The sequence below is a fragment of the Coregonus lavaretus genome (genome assembly GCF_964263955.1).
Source record: "Coregonus lavaretus genome assembly, chromosome: 1".
In the NCBI taxonomy this organism is placed as follows: Eukaryota; Metazoa; Chordata; class Actinopteri; order Salmoniformes; family Salmonidae; genus Coregonus; species Coregonus lavaretus.
In genome coordinates, this window is record NC_139988.1 from 84,875,210 (window position 1) to 84,892,249 (window position 17,040).

The window sequence follows — 17,040 nt, forward strand, 5'->3', positions numbered from 1 at the left end:
ATCGTAAAGAACCATTGAAGAGCTCTAAGGGTTCTTTGAGTCAGTATGGTTCCACATAGAACCATCACCCTTCCCAAAGAACCCTTGAGGAACCCTCATTTTTTAGAGTGTATGAGGCTAGGCCAGAGGCTGGGCAAGTGAAGACAGGCCAGGCCAGAGGCTGGAGAAGTGAGGGGCAGACAGACCAGGCCAGAGGCTGGAGAAGTGAGGGGCAGACAGACCAGGCCAGAGGCTGGAGAAGGGAAGACAGGCCAGGCCAGAGGCTGAGGAAGGGAAGACAGGCCAGGCCAGAGGCTGAGGAAGGGAAGACAGGCCAGGCCAGAGGCTGAGGAAGGGAAGACAGACCAGGCCAGAGGCTGAGGAAGGGAAGACAGGCCAGGCAAGAGGCTGAGGAAGGGAAGACAGGCCAGGCCAGAGGCTGAGGAAGGGAAGACAGGCCAGGCCAGAGGCTGAGGAAGGGAAGACAGACCAGGCCAGAGGCTGGGGAAGGGAAGACAGACCAGGCCAGAGGCTGGGGAAGTGAGGGGAAGGGAAGGGCAGACAGGCCCACGTGTCTCTTTCTCCCTGGCCAGCCAGGTCACCTATTGTGATGCATTTCACACTAACATAGTTCCACTTAAACATAGTTGAGGGATACTGTTGCTGTATGTTGACAGCATATGGAAATGTGAAAGCCTCATCTTGTGCTTGAAGCAGTTTACTGTGTTTGAAGCATGTTTCTGACAGCAGATTAGAATGCTTGGCTATGTAGAATTTGAATAAGCAACAGTATGTGTATGTTATGTGTGCAAGATTGTATTTGCATGTGTGTGCATGTTACCAAAACCCTGTCACCTTCAGTAATTATTTATTTTACATTCCCCATGGATGTTTCTTCTGTTTACTGTAGTTGGTTCCTAGCTGAATTCCCAACTGGAATGCTTATTCTGCCTAATTGGAATACCAGGGTCCCTGTACTCAGAAGTGCACTGATTAAAAAACACACATCCGCAAAGGAGATCTGCATGTTCAATCAACAGATGACTACACATGCGCGCGCACAGCCTTTGGTTTGGAAGTGCCTCTTAGGGTTTCACTCACCACCCTTTTGCTTGTGTCTTGTAGTGAAGCCCTATGTTGCTGTCAAGGCAACGACGTCCAATGTACTTCTCCGCCTATATATAGCAACAGTTTACCAAAGAGGACTCCGAGAAGTGGGAACAATACATGGAACAAAGCAAATATCTACAGGGATAAAACGAGAGAATTACAAGCCGAGTAGAAAAGGTTGCTAGGTTTCGTTTTACACTCACTAAACAACCGAAGAGAGATGAATGCACACAAGTTAACTCCCAAATTCTTATGAGAAATTGGGTTGAGGCTTGGTTCACTGGCTGCATCTTTTCTCTAATGTGTTAAGGGACTCTTCTTCCTTGTGTATCATTTAAACATTTGATGAAAGATAATACATCTCACTTCTTCAGGTGCTGGACAGAAATGGCAGAAATATATGCAATTCCCAACAGTGATTCACGTGTTAGACAGACACACAAATGGACAACATGTAGCTCTCCACTGGGATCCTCGTCTGATCATGTCATCAATTGGAAAGATATCAAAAATAGTCCGGCTTTCCCGGAAGTTCAGTTATTGGTGCCTGAACATCTCCATTCGTTACACATGTGTTATACCATCTACACATTATTCATTTCTTCCTTATGACTCTCTAATCTTACCTCCTCCCCTGCTTTACTCCAGTTGTGTTGGTGTTCAGCAGCCAGATGGTTGTTATTCTACACTGATGGTTTAAGAACACATTAGTGGCTGGTGCTGTTTGAGTTACAGTACAGACACAGACTGCACTTCCCTCTCTGTTTCCCTGCAGCTGTGGGCTGACATTTGACTAGCAGGGAGCGGAGTCATGCAGGTCCCTCAGCAGCTGGCACATGGGATGGCATCCTAGCATGGTCCTGCAAGCTGGCAGAGCACCTGTGACTGGTGATGGGCAGACAGAGGAGGCTTGGCTCCCTGTCTCATCATACTGGGTTCCAGCCTCCTGGACATAGGGAGAAGGCTGCTGGGTCAGCTAGCGCTGTTTACACATTAAGACATTGTTCCCATTCACCCCATGCAAAGCAAGCATATACAATAGGACAGGCAGAGAGACATACTGATCTTGGTCCATTATCTCTTGTGGAATTGCCCAGACGGTGTAGAGTACTCTCAAAGGCAGTGATATTTTGTTAGTAAGCATACAAGTATGTAAACGATTTTATATCACCCAAAGTCTATCTCAAGCATCCCAGACACTATAGAAAATCCTGATGGTTATTTAACAAATTCATTGGCTCTTGAGCTGTAAAGTGCATACAGTACATGTGTTTATGGTATAAATACCAGAGACCATGGCATGGAATGTAAGTATTTACATTCACCTCTCATGATCTCCAAGGCTTTTTTCACACACATAAAAAAAAGGCTGCACAGTTTGAAAGAAAAGCCTATAGGTGTGAGCAGCTATTTTGTGATTTGTCTCCTGACCAGTGCTTGACTTGGGCAGGAGCTCACCAGAACAGAGTACTGACACGTCAAATGTTCTACTGCTTAAGATCCTGTTCCTCTTATAAAATATTAGCTCAAAAGTATTGTGGCGCTCCTGCACCCAAATATAAACAGTACGGCACCCAAAATGAGCACTGCTCCTGATAAAGTCGTAACTGCCACGGTCAAGCACTAGGCGTCTTATCTGCTCGGCACGTGCCAAAGGCAAAATAATTATAAATAACATTCTCGTTTAACTGTATTATACGTAGAGTATGGAATCTGAGGATCATATTAATTGCAATACACCATACACAATACATACCAATTATAATGTTATTTTTTATTGTATTTTATATATATGTATATACATACAGTGGGGAGAACAAGTATTTGACACACTGCCGATTTTGCAGGTTTTCATACTTACAAAGCATGTAGAGGTCTGTAATTTTTATCATAGGTACACTTCAACTGTGAGAGACGGAATCTAAAACAAAAATCCAGAAAATCACATTGTATGATTTTTAAGTAATACATTAATTTTTTAGATTCCGTCTTTCACAGTTGAAGTGTACCTATGATAAAAATTACAGGCCTCTACATGCTTTGTAAGTAGGAAAACCTGCAAAATCGGCAGTGTATCAAATACTTGTTCTCCCCACTGTATATATACACACCTATACATATATGTATACATATAAATATATAAATATATACATATATACATATATATATATACAGTGGGGAAAAAAAGTATTTAGTCAGCCACCAATTGTGCAAGTTCTCCCACTTAAAAAGATGAGAGAGGCCTGTAATTTTCATCATAGGTACACGTCAACTATGACAGACAAATTGAGAAAAAAAAATCCAGAAAATCCCATTGTAGGATTTTTAATGAATTTATTTGCAAATTATGGTGGAAAATAAGTATTTGGTCACCTACAAACAAGCAAGATTTCTGGCTCTCACAGACCTGTAACTTCTTCTTTAAGAGGCTCCTCTGTCCTCCACTCGTTACCTGTATTAATGGCACCTGTTTGAACTTGTTATCAGTATAAAAGACACCTGTCCACAACCTCAAACAGTCACACTCCAAACTCCACAATGGCCAAGACCAAAGAGCTGTCAAAGGACACCATAAACAAAATTGTAGACTTGCACCAGGCTGGGAAGACTGAATCTGCAATAGGTAAGCAGCTTGGTTTGAAGAAATCAACTGTGGGAGCAATTATTAGGAAATGGAAGACATACAAGACCACTGATAATCTCCCTCAATCTGGGGCTCCACGCAAGATCTCACCCCGTGGGGTCAAAATGATCACAAGAACGGTGAGCAAAAATCCCAGAACCACACGGGGGGACCTAGTGAATGACCTGCAGAGAGCTGGGACCAAAGTAACAAAGCCTACCATCAGTAACACACTACGCCGCCAGGGACTCAAATCCTGCAGTGCGAGACGTGTCCCCCTGCTTAAGCCAGTACATGTCCAGGCCCGTCTGAAGTGCATTTGGATGATCCAGAAGAGGATTGGGAGAATGTCATATGGTCAGATGAAACCAAAATATAACTTTTTGGTAAAAACTCAACTCGTCATGTTTGGAGGACAAAGAATGCTGAGTTGCATCCAAAGAACACCATACATACTGTGAAGCATGGGGGTGGAAACATCATGCTTTTGGGCTGTTTTTCTGCAAAGGGACCAGGACGACTGATCCGTGTAAAGGAAAGAATGAATGGGGCCATGTATCGTGAGATTTTGAGTGAAAACCTCCTTCCATCAGCAAGGGCATTGAAGATGAAATGTGGCTGGGTCATTCAGCATGACAATGATCCCAAACACACCACCCGGGCAACGAAGGAGTGGCTTCGTAAGAAGCATTTCAAGGTCCTGGAGTGGCCTAGCCAGTCTCCAGATCTCAACCCCATAGAAAATCTTTGGAGGGAGTTGAAAGTCTGTGTTGCCCAGCGACAGCCCCAAAACATCACTGCTCTAGAGGAGATCTGCATGGAGGAATGGGCCAAAATACAAGCAACAGTGTGTGAAAACCTTGTGAAGACTTACAGAAAACGTTTGACCTGTGTCATTGCCAACAAAGGGTATATAACAAAGTATTGAGAAACTTTTGTTATTGACCAAATACTTATTTTCCACCATCGTTTGCCAATAAATTCATTAAAAATCCTACAAAGTGATTTTCTGGAATTTTTTTCCTCATTTTGTCTGTCATAGTTGACGTGTACCTATGATGAAAATTACAGGCCTCTCTCATCTTTTTAAGTGGGAGAACTTGCACAATTGGTGGCTGACTAAATACTTTTTTTCCCCACTGTATATATATATATATATATATATATATATATATATATATATATACATATACACACCAGTCAAAAGTTTGGACACACCTATTCATTCAAGGGTTTTTATTTATTTTTTACTATTTTCTACATTGTAGAACAATAGTGAAGACAACAAAACTATGAAATAACACATTTGGAATCATGTAGTACCAAAAAATGTGTTAAACAAATCAAAATATATTTTACATTTGAGATTCTTCAAATAGCCAACCTTTGCATTGATGACAGCTTTGCACACTCTTGGCAGAAGATTGCTCTATTTGGTAAAAGACCAAGTCCATATTTTGGCAAGAACAACTCAAATAAGCAAAGAGAAACGACAGTCCATCATTACATTTTAGTCATTTAGCAGACGCTCTTATCCAGAGCGACTTTCAGGAGCAATTACAGTTAAGTGCCTTGCTCAAGGGCACATCGACAGATTTTTCACCAAGTCGGCTCGGGGATTAGAACCAGCTACTTTTCGGTTACTGGCACAACGCTCTTAACCACTAAGCTACCTGCCACCCCATTAAGACATGAAGGTCAGTCAATATGGAACATTTCAAGAACTTTTAAAGTTTCTTCAAGTGCAGTCGCAAAAAACATCAAGCACAATGATGAAACTGGCTCTCATGAGGACCGCCACAGAAATGGAAGACCCAGAGTTACCTCTGCTGCAGAGGATAAGTTAATTAGAGTTACCAGCCTCAGAAATTGCAGTCCAAATAAATACTTCACAGAGTTCAAGCAACAGACACATCTCAACATCAACTCAGTCACAGAGGAGACTGCGTGAATCAGGCCTTCATGGTTGATTGTCTGCAAAGAAACCACTACTAAAGGACCCCAATCATCGTCAGCAAAACAAAGGAGGTGATTGTGGACTTCAGGAGGAACCAGGCACGAGCATGTGCATGGGCACTCCCCCATCCTCATCAACAGGGCTGCTGTGGACACAGTCAAAAATGTCAAGTTTTTGAAATGGTCAAAGCACACGGACACCGCGTTGAAGAAGGCACGACAGCCACTCTTCAACCTCAGGAGGCTGAAGAAATTCTGCCTGTCCCCTACAGGAGCACCATCGAGAGCATACTGTCGGGCTGCATCACAGCCTGGTACGGCAACTCCACCACCGCAGACCGCAAGATGCTACAGAGGGTGGTACGCTCAGTCGAAAGCACAATTGGGTGCACACTGACTGCCCTCCAGGACACCTACATGACCAGGTGTTGCAGGAAGGCCAAGAAGATAATCAGGGTCCCCAGCCATGGCCTGTTCTCCCCGCTTCCATCACTAAGATACGGGCATTACAGGAGCATCATGGCAAAAACTGGAAGACTGGCCAACAGCTTCTACCCCCAGACCGTCAGGCTGCTGAATAGCCACCACTAGTCAACTACCCCCTCCCCCTACTTAATGGTGATATAGTTGTTTTCTGGCACAGTATCCGTTATTGTGATATGTGCTACCATCACCGCAAAGTGTCCGTTTAGACTTTCAAGACCCCTGGTCTGAGGACAATTGGACATGGTCCCCATAAAATGGCCTAAATTGTTAACCCTCTGCTGCTACTGCCAGTACTACAGTCCTTGCAGGACCTGATCACTACCAGGCAACGAGCCTGAGGCTATATTAGTCCATTAGAGGAGGCATTTAATCAAGACACAAAGTCAAGGGCTCTGACCAGGTCTCATAGAACTGAGCACTCTGCCGGCCAGCCAGTCCAGGATGATTTAGAGCAGTGGCTGGCAGTCCTAATGCACACCACCATGCAGGCCGGGCAGAGGACAGGGGATGCAGGCAGCAACAACACAATCACTGAATTAGAGCACTTCTCATAAACACTACAGACTTGGGTAAAGAGGCTTATCCTCAGTGGCAGGTGCCAGGGATGTAGGGTTTTAGGGTCATTTTTCATGTTATGTAATGTATTACTGTAAATATTTCTATTGCTCGAATCTGACTTGAATTGCATAACCAACTATTTCCAAGACACATTTTGGGGTTTTCCGGTTGCCACGTTATAGGGATAATAAAATATGAGTGGAGTAAAGAGGTGAGGAATTAACCAGAAGATGCGATCGAAGGAAGTGCAAAACATTGTAAAAAACTAAATGTTTTTATTGAGGTGAGAGAACAGTGGCATGTACAGTAAGTCATGTCACAAACCAGGGTTGGCTGTCCTCCATTCCATCTCCTCGTTCCCCATTCCAATGGTCCAGTCCTGGCCATCTTCTCTGCCTAATACTTATCCCCTTGTCACGAGTGTCAGTGTAATGCGGTGGATCAAAGTCAGGCGCAGGACACAGAACTCAATGAAACGTACTTTACTGAACAAGTAAAGAAATCCATACACGATACCGCCACACAGGGAGGAACAAACCCGCTCACCAACGACAAACGAAACGAAAAACAAACACGCACAAAACACATTGGGAGACACCGGGTTAAATAGGGAAGGAGTAATCACATAATGGGAAACAGGTGTGTAACAATCAGACAACAGGTGGAACATAGAAACATTGAACATAGATCGGCAGCATCTAGTATTCCGGTGACGACGAATGCCGAAGGCTGCCCGAGCAAGGAGGAGGGGCAGCCTCGGCAGAATCCGTGACACCCTTAGCATGATGTGTACTGTATGTAAAGAGGAGAGCCTTCTGACTTGGATAACTACCGTCCAATTTCCAAGCTATCTCCCCTTGCCAAAGTCTTAAAGTCCCTGGCCAACTCCCAGCTTAGAACTTTTTTTACCTTCTCATTTTATTCTTAATGAGCACCAATCTGGCTTTAGACCTGGACATAGCACTGTTTCAGCAGCTACACTTGTCTTAGATGATGTGCTATATTGTTTAGACCATAAAATCACTGTACTGCCTTATTTATTGACCTGTCGAAAGCGTTTGATACGGTTAACCATTTCTTACTTGTTCAAAGGTTGTCTGAAATAGGCCTAGATCAGGCATCTTGCAATTGGTTCAAGAACTATCTAACGGACAGGATATAATGGGGCAGTTTCGCGGACAGAGTCTAATTTAAGTCTGGACTAGGCTAATTATACTTAAATTAATCCAGATTTAAAAAATCTGAGACGTTGCTTAACTTCAGACAAAGGTAAATTAGATTAACGATGTGCACTTGGTGCTGACCTGAGGATGCTTCAAAAACCAGGGATGGGACACTGATCCATCAGCATTGTGTGGAATTGGAGCAAGTCACCTAAACCAAACAATGGATGGAGGTAAAAGAAAACATTCAAAGAATTTCTGTGACTTTAAAAAAAAACCTCTTCAAGCGAATTGTGTCAAACCACCCATTTATGGAGAACAAACAGCATAATTCATCAACAAGAAGAAGAACGCCTGGACCACCATCTGTAAAGAATTCAACTCAAAGGAAAAAGGAAACAAAAGAACGATACAATAACTTCAGGTAAGATACTGTATTTATTGTTGGCCCACTTTTGCAAATCAGAGTCACTTTGAAATGGTAGTTTTCTTGTGTAACAACACAGTGGGGCCTAAATGTATTTGTGTGACATAAATGTAACACAAACAATATCATCCATAATTACTAATCTCATTTCTATATTGTTGTATTTCTAAGGTCCTGTGGAAAAACATCAAAATCAACTTAAAGCAGACAAATGCTGTTGCTCGTAGTGAGCGTTTCAAGACTGGTGGCAGAACCCCAGTAAAACCAGATGAGCTGGGGAACTTGTTGACCAGGATCATTGATAGCCAGCAACCCCTGGATGGTATCCCCGATGATGACCATTTAGACAGTTCAGATGGGAGACGGTTCCAATCCTAATTTGGTAGGACACATCCATTCAACATGTGCCATCCTCGGACAGCAGGGAATATGTAATGTTGTCAGTCATCTCTTGCACTCCCATAATAAAAAATATGTAATGAACTCAACTCTTGAAGAAATTATGTTCTCTATTGCAACAATGTAATCATTTTCTAGAGGCAGATGATCACCATAGCTTGGAGGGAATAAGACCGGGTGAAGGTCAGCCCGCTACATATGCAGCAGCCAGGAGGAAAGATTGTGTCACTAACCCGGGCCGGAGGACAAAGACAAATAGGCTGAGCATGCATGAGGAACTCGCCATGGAATTTCATGAACGCAAACTAATGTATTTAAAAGAAGATCATGATGTGAAGATGCAAATCATTAATGTTGAGTTGGCTATGAAGGAGGAGGAGAGAAATATGAAGCAGCAGCAGTACCAATGTTCTTCACAAATAAGCACCAGTTTGGGGTCCCGATATTTCCATTTGTGAATTAAAACCCTTTTCGTTACCAATCCATGGGTATTGTTTGCTTCAATCACTTAAGCTATCTTTGTTATGAGAAGTGCTGCATAGCTAAAGCATCGCTGTCCATTTCGGTCATTGTCTGACCGAAACCATGGGAACACCTGGGACATCTTCAGTGTGAGGATCTGGGCAGCTGTACTGTTTGAGGTAATAGTGAAGCACTGCTGTTGCAATTATGACAATGCAGCATCATCTTGGTTGAAAGCGCAATGTGTTTCTGAGACACTGGAAACGTCTCTTCCATACATTTACATTTACATTACATTTTAGTCATTTAGCAGACGCTCTTATCCAGAGCGACTTACAGTTAGTGAATACATCTTTTTTTTTTATACTGGCCCCCCGTGGGAATCAAACCCACAACCCTGGCGTTGCAAACGCCATGCTCTATCAACTGAGCTACATCCCTGCCGGCCATTCCCTCCCCTACCCTGGACGACGCTGGGCCAATTGTGCGCCGCCCATGAGTCTCCCGGTCGCGGCCGGCTGCGACAGAGCCTGGATTCGAACCAGGATCTCTAGTGGCACAGTTAACACTGCGATGCAGTGCCTTAGACCACTGCGCCACTCAGGAGACATACATCAAACATGCGCTCCACTACACCTCTGGTGCGGATATGAGCTTGGTACCGTTGTTGCTCAGGTCCTATTGCATGAAGATAGGGGGTGAACGAGAAGTTGGTCTGTGCATAAACCCACTGTCACCAAGTATGATTCCACTATGTTGTCCTCCTTCAAGCTGAGGAGACAAAGAAAAGTTTGGGAAAATCCTTGAGTCACGAGTCGCACCTTTCCAACATGCAACAATGTTGGAGAACTGCAAATCGGGAGTGCACACACGTACATTTATTTGAGAACCAGTTTTTACGATTCCTGTACTCCTCAGCATCTGCTGTAGAGGGACACTTGATGGGAATATGACATCCATCTATACAGCCAATGACTCCAGGGAAGATCCCATATTCATAGAACTCTACCTTGTAGTTGGCTTGGGCAGCAGCATCAGGGAACTTGATGTAATTGTCTTTCAGTTCACATATAGCATTGCAGACATTGTGGACTATTCTGCATACAGTCGGTTCACTTACACCACACAAATGTATTGTTTCACGATGGAAGGTTCCAGATGCCAAAAACTTCAAGGTGATCAGTACGTGTAGGGATGGAGGGATGGGCCTTCCCCTAAGAGAGTCAGATGAAAGCCTTGGCTCAAGCAAACAAATGATGTCAGCTGCATTTTCTTTGTACATACGGAAACGGTCACGGAAATTGATTTCATCAAAATCATTCAGTGGGTTGCTCTTGTCTATAACCGCCCTTCTGTCAGGCCTTGGTGATGCTCTTTGATCATCATTGAAATAGTCCAGGTAATCCATTTTCCTCCATTGCCAAGGTCAACCTGGGGGCCAAAATCTATTAATCTGAAGTTAAACTTGCCTCTGGACAGGTGTAATTTAAATCTTCACTTAGATGTAGATTAACTCTAATCGTCCTCAATCTAGACTAGGGCAAGTCTGAGACTATTTTAAACCATGTCTGAAAAAAGCAATTTCAGTTAGTCCAGTTTAAAAGTGCAATTTAGTCTAGGATTATGCTTAATCTGTGTCCGTGAAACCGCCCCAATGTGTGCTTACCAAATCTATTTTCCTCAATATTACAAAAGGTATGCGGTAGGGGTCGATTTTGGGCCCTGTTCTCTTCACTATTTATATCAATAATATTGGTGTATCTGTAAAAACCTGTAACATTCCTCTCTATATGGATGATACAGTTATTTACTCCTGTGCCCCCTCAGTACAGCAGACCTTTCATGACCTTCAGCATGGTTTTGTCTCAATTCAAAAAATAGCTTACTGATATTAAACTAAATGCTAATAAAGTTTATGTTGTTCTCCAGGTCTCGTAATATTGACCCTGAGGACCTGCATATTTGCACATTGAATGAAGCCCAAATTTAGCAAGTTCCCCATTATAAGTACTTGGGTATTTGGATTGACAATAAGCTCTCCTTTAAAACACATTGAAAAACGGACAAAAAAAGTTGAGAATTCCATGGCACATAGTATATGAACTGATACAAAAAAACAACACTTGATTCAACACTTCAAGTTTTTCAATTGAAATTATTATACAAAATTCTTGCCACCAACAGAATGCTATATATATGGGGCATACAACAATCAGCTCTGTAGATTTTGCTGTGAAGAGACAGAATCACTAGATCATTTATTCTGGTATTGCCCCTACGTAGCTTGTTTCTGGTCACAGGTTCAGGAATGTTTAAAAAATCACAGCATTCACTTAAAATGAACCTTTCAAATAGCAGTGTTGGGCGATTTGGAAAGCCATAGTCAATAAATCAATAATATAATAATACTCGTAGGAAAGGTTTTCATCTTTAGCTCACAATCTGTGTATACTATGCGATTAGAAAGGTTCAAAATTCATGTAAAACATCACAGCACAATTGAAAAATATATGGCACAAGGAAACCAAATGAGGGTGGTCTATGGTGATAGGTGGGATGGGCTGAGAGTGGCTGAGGGGTGGGATTAAAGACCTTATGTTTGGTAATTGATTATTGTTATGTGATTGCTGTATATAAAAGTACCATGTATGTCAAATGTATATGTCAAATATGTGTATATGTAGCCGAAAAGCTGTAATGGGTTAATAAAAATAAAAATAAAGGTTTCTTTCATAGAAATAAATCCTTCCTCACTTTGGAAAGTAGAAGTAAGATTGTTCAAGTAACGCTTCTCCCAGTACTTGATTATGGTGATATAATCTACATGCATGCGGCAGCCTCCGCTTTAAAACATTCAACACTTTGTTTTATTACTGGGGCCAACTTTCATACACATCACTGCATTTTGTATAGTTCTGTTGGCTGGGAGTCTCTGACTACCAGAAGGGCCCAGCATTGGCTACTCTTTGTTTATAAAGCGGTTCTTCAGAGACACTCCCATTACTTTAGCTCACGTATAGTGGCTTGGAAACGTTTTCACCCACCTTGGCATTTTTCCTATTTTGTTGCCTTACAACCTGGAATTAAAATGGATTTTTTGGGGGTTTTTATCATTTGATTTAGACAACATGCCTACCACTTTGAAGATGCAAAATATATTTTATTGTGAAACAAACAAGAAATAAGACAAGAAAAACAGAAAACTTGAGCGTACATAACTATTCCTCCCCCCCCCAAAGTCAATACTTTGTAGAGCCACCTTTTGCAGCAATTACAGCTGCAAGTCTCTTGGGGTATGTCTCTATAAGCTTGGCACATCTAGCCACTGGGACTTTTGCCCATTCTTCAAGGCAAAACTGCTCCAGCTCCTTCAAGTTGGATGGGTTCCGCTGGTGTACAGCAATCTTTAAGTCATACCACAGATTCTCAATTGGATTGAGGTCTGGCCTTTAACTAGGCCATTCCAAGACATTTAAATGTTTCCCCTTAAACCACTTGAGTGTTGCTTTAGCAGTATGCTTAGGGTCATAGTCCTTCTGGAAGGTGAACCTCCGTCCCAGTCTCAAATCTCTGGAAGACTGAAACAGGTTTCCCTCAAGAATTTCCCTGTATTTAGCGCCATCCTTCATTCCTTCAATTCTGACCAGTTTCCCAGTCCCTGCCAATGAAAAACATCCCCACAGCATGACGCTGCCACCACCATGCTTCACTGTGGGGATGGTGTTCTCGGGGTGATGAGAGGTGTTGGGTTTGCGCCAGACATAGTGTTTTCCTTGATGGCCAAAAAGCTCAATTTTAGTCTCATCTGACCAGAGTACCTTCTTCCATATGTTTGGGGAGTCTCCCACATGCCTTTTGGCGAACACCAAACATGTTTGCTTATTTTTATCTTTAAGCAATGGCTTTTTTTCTGGCCACTCTTCCATAAAGCCCAGGTTTGTGGAGTGTACGGCTTAAAGTGGTCCTATGGACAGATACTCCAATCTCCGCTGTGGAGCTTTGCAGCTCCTTCAGGGTTATCTTTGGTCTCTTTGTTGCCTCTCTGATTAATGCCCTCCTTGCTTGGTCCATGAGTTTTGGTGGGCGGCCCTCTCTTGTCAGGTTTGTTGTGGTGCCATATTCTTTCCATTTTTTAATAATGGATTTATTGGAGCTCCGTGAGATGTTCAAAGTTTCGGATATTTCTTTTTAACCCAACCCTGATCTGTACTTCTCCACAACTTTGTCCCTGACCTGTTTGGAGAGCCTGGTCTTCATGGTGCCGCTTGCTTGGTGGTGCCTCTTGCTTAGTTGTGTTGCAGACTCTGGGGCCTTTCAGAACAGGTGTATATATACTGAGATCATGTGACACTTAGATTGCACACAGGTGGACTTTATTTAACTAATTATGTGACTTCTGAAGGTAATTGGTTTCACCAGATCTTATTTAGGGGCTTCATAGCAAAAGGGGTGAATACATATGCACGCACCACTTTTCCGTTATACATTTTTTTCATTTCACTTCACTAATTTGGACTATTTTGTGTATGTCCATTACATGAAATCCAAATAAAAATCAATTTCAATTACAGGTTGTAATGCAACAAAATAGGAACAATGCCAAGGGGGATGAATACTTTTGCAAGGCACTGTATTAACTGAAGATCCAGACATTTTCAGACCCGCTGTCTGGACTGGCTGGTTCTGCAGGTCCCACGGGTCTCCACTGACCTGGGGAGAATTCTTTGCGTTTTTATGACCCCCAGCTCATGGAATAGCCTTCAGGCCACCTTGAAATTAGACTCGCTGGTCTCCATTGGAAAGTTTAGATCGAGTTTAAGGGAGGCGATATGTGAGAGTTGTGTTTGTTTTGATAAATGTGGTTGTATTTATAGTATTGATATTATTTATTGTATGTTCATGTTCACAGGGCTCCCTTGCAAATGAGACCCTGGTCTCAACGGTGACCCACCCTGTATATTAAAAAAAGCACAGAGATGCGTTACCATGCTACCTATCCTCTGCCTCTTCTGACTTCGTCCCTCTCAGAAGCTTCCCTTCACACTCAGTACGGTCCTATTTGATCAATGTCCTTCCTCATGATGTCACAAATTATTCGGCCCCGCCTCCTCCTCGTCACCTTTGTCTCCTGTTATATTGGGGACACTCAATATGACCTTGAAATTGGCCCGGGTGTTGCTGATCAGCTAACCTCCTCTCTCCTGGCTCAGATCTCCCAGTGTGTGTGTGTGTGTGTGTGTGTGTGTGTGTGTGTGTGTGTGTGTGTGTGTGTGTGTGTGTGTGTGTGTGTGTGTGTGTGTGTGTGTGTGTGTGTGTGTGTGTGTGTGTGTGTGTGTGTGTGTGTGTGTGTGTGTGTGTGTGTGTGTGTGTGTGTGTGTGTTTGTGTGTGTGTGTGTGTGTGTTTGAGGATGTGTGTGTGTGTGTGTGTGTGGTATGTCTGCCCATGTGTACCCATCTGTGTGTGAGTGAGTGAGAGAGGATACCTCACTACCTCCCGGCAATCTGACAGCTAATCTCAGGACCAGTCCAGTGTGTGACCCTCCACTGCCCCTCCATCATCCACACTAGCCCCACACCTCAGATTCCATCATCCACACCTGACACTCGCCACTGTGCCTAGACAGTAAAATAACATAGGAGAGCCAAACTCAAATGATAAGGTAATCTAGCAATGAACCCAATGTTACTGTTTTAATGAGAAGGTAATCTAGCAATGAACCCAATGTTACTGTTTTAATGAGAAGGTAATCTAGAAATGAACCCAATGTTACTGTTTTAATGAGAAGGTAATCTAGCAATGAACCCAATGTTACTGTTTTAATGAGAAGGTAATCTAGCAATGAACCCAATGTTACTGTTTTAATGAGAAGGTAATCTAGAAATGAACCCCATGTTACTGTTTTAATGAGAAGGTAATCTAGCAATGAACCTCACAGTGTCTACTGTTTTAGCCCAGTTGAATGTGCAGAGAAATGCAGATTAATTTTTAAAGTCTGTTAAGGTTCTATCTTCAAATGACACTTACTTTAGGTTTCTGCGCCTTGGCAATCATACATTGTCCCTTTATAATAAAAAGTATTTCTAGCCGTTGGAACGGAGTGAGGTACACCTGAAAAAACTCATGAATTTGCTGAGACAAGTCAAAGTTTTCAAGAAATGGGTTCACAATTTACAGCTGACCTGATTTCATTTTGGGGTGATATGTTTATGGTGTCTGCAGGGAGGTCTATTCTCCATAATCATCTCACAAAACACTGATTTGACAACACTCCCTCTCTGTTTCTAGCTGGAAAATGATAATTGAATTCAACTTTGGAACATGTTTGAGGAGAATGATTTAATAGCTATGTTAATCTTGTGCTACACAGTACTTGGTCTGTGGTCTGTAATTTCTCAACTGTTTCTCCAAAACTTAGGCAAGTTTTTTTTATGCCTGCAGAAGGAAGCAAACTCTTTCAAATTAAAATGGGGAACCATGAAATCCATTATATTGAATAAATAAATTGACTGAGGATCCGTGCACAGTCACTATATGAGAAATATCATCATTTTTGTGGTGCCGATATAAAATATATTCATGACTGCAATTGTTTCGGATAAGTATAGTGCATGGCTTCAACTACATAAAAAAGTAATTTCATATGATGCTGAGGCATGTTTTATCCATTAAATTAGGAATGAAAGTCGTTCTAACACTGTATGGGGTGAAAATCACAGGTAAATGACTGTTACATGAGGAACAGATTACCTTAAAATCCTGAAGGCATCACTGAGCTTGGCAAATAGAGAATAATAGTAAAGGCTTTTCTCTCCTTTTCTTTCCTCTCAATGCAAACACATTCCAACTCCTGCACACAACCTCTCTCCCTAAAATAATTATGCAATTCCTTGATACTCGATTAAAGGGATACTTTGAGATTTTGGCAATGAGGCCCTTTATCTACTTCCCCAGAGTCAGATTAACTAGTAGATACCATTTGTATGTATTTGTGTCCAGTATGAAGGAAGTTATAGGTAGTATCTGCTTGCATGCTAGTAGATACCCATAGACTTCCAGTCATTGCGCTAATGCTAGTTAGCGTTGGCTTGCGAAACTACCTATAACTTCCTTCATACTGTACACAAAGACATAAAAACGGTAAGAAATACATGCTCTACAAATACAAATTAGCACTATATTAGATTTGATCAGCTGGTAGAGCTGGTAGAGCACGGCGCTTGTAACGCCAAGGTAGTGGGTTCGATCCCCGGGACCACACATACACAAAAAAAAAATTATGCACGCATGACTGTAAGTCGCTTTGGATAAAAGCGTCTGCTAAATGGCTTATTATTATATTATTAAATGAACTCTAGAGAGGTGTGACAGAGACAATAAGCCAAAGAACTGCAGAAGAGTTACAGTCACCTTAAATTCTGAGAAAATACTCCAACCCAATTAGACTTTCAAACAAATACCTGCAGAGAGGGAGAACAGCACAGCATATGCAACCTGTAATTAAAAACGCCTGCCCTCCATTCAACGTCTCAACTCTGACCCTGGTTCTGGCACCACTTCAGGGAGCTGTAGGCAGCCCTGGTGAGAAGGTGAGGGGAGCTGCCTGCTGACATCCGTTGCCAAGGAGCAGCAGTCAATAGGGAAAACAACAGCCAGCCACTGACCTCCTCTAACACCTGCCAAATGCATCACTATCATGTTCAAACGGAATTATAGCTCTGAATGCGACGAAGCCCGGCCGCCACACCGAATAGTGACTCAGAGTGGGGAGTCTGGAGGAAGAAGGGGAAGATGGGAAGAGGGGGGAGAACAGAGAGATCTACTGCAGCGAGGGCCCCTGGCTGTGCAGCACGCTGAACACTATCGGTAATGTGGCTGC

The 17,040-nt window shown here is 42.6% G+C and overlaps 1 protein-coding gene and 1 pseudogene across 2 annotated transcripts in view; both read right to left on the bottom strand.

The window, feature by feature from the left end:
* The window catches only part of LOC311136550 (protocadherin-15-like), a gene marked incomplete at both ends in the record, with an annotated part of 186,647 nt that overhangs the window by 155,941 nt on the left and 13,666 nt on the right, over positions 1 to 17,040 (bottom strand).
* On the bottom strand, positions 118 to 10,571 carry LOC311118031 (putative nuclease HARBI1; annotated as a pseudogene). The gene is made up of 3 exons: positions 9,777 to 10,571; positions 9,280 to 9,441; positions 118 to 480 (listed from the first exon to the last, which is right to left on the bottom strand). The product of its transcript is annotated as a putative nuclease HARBI1 (transcript).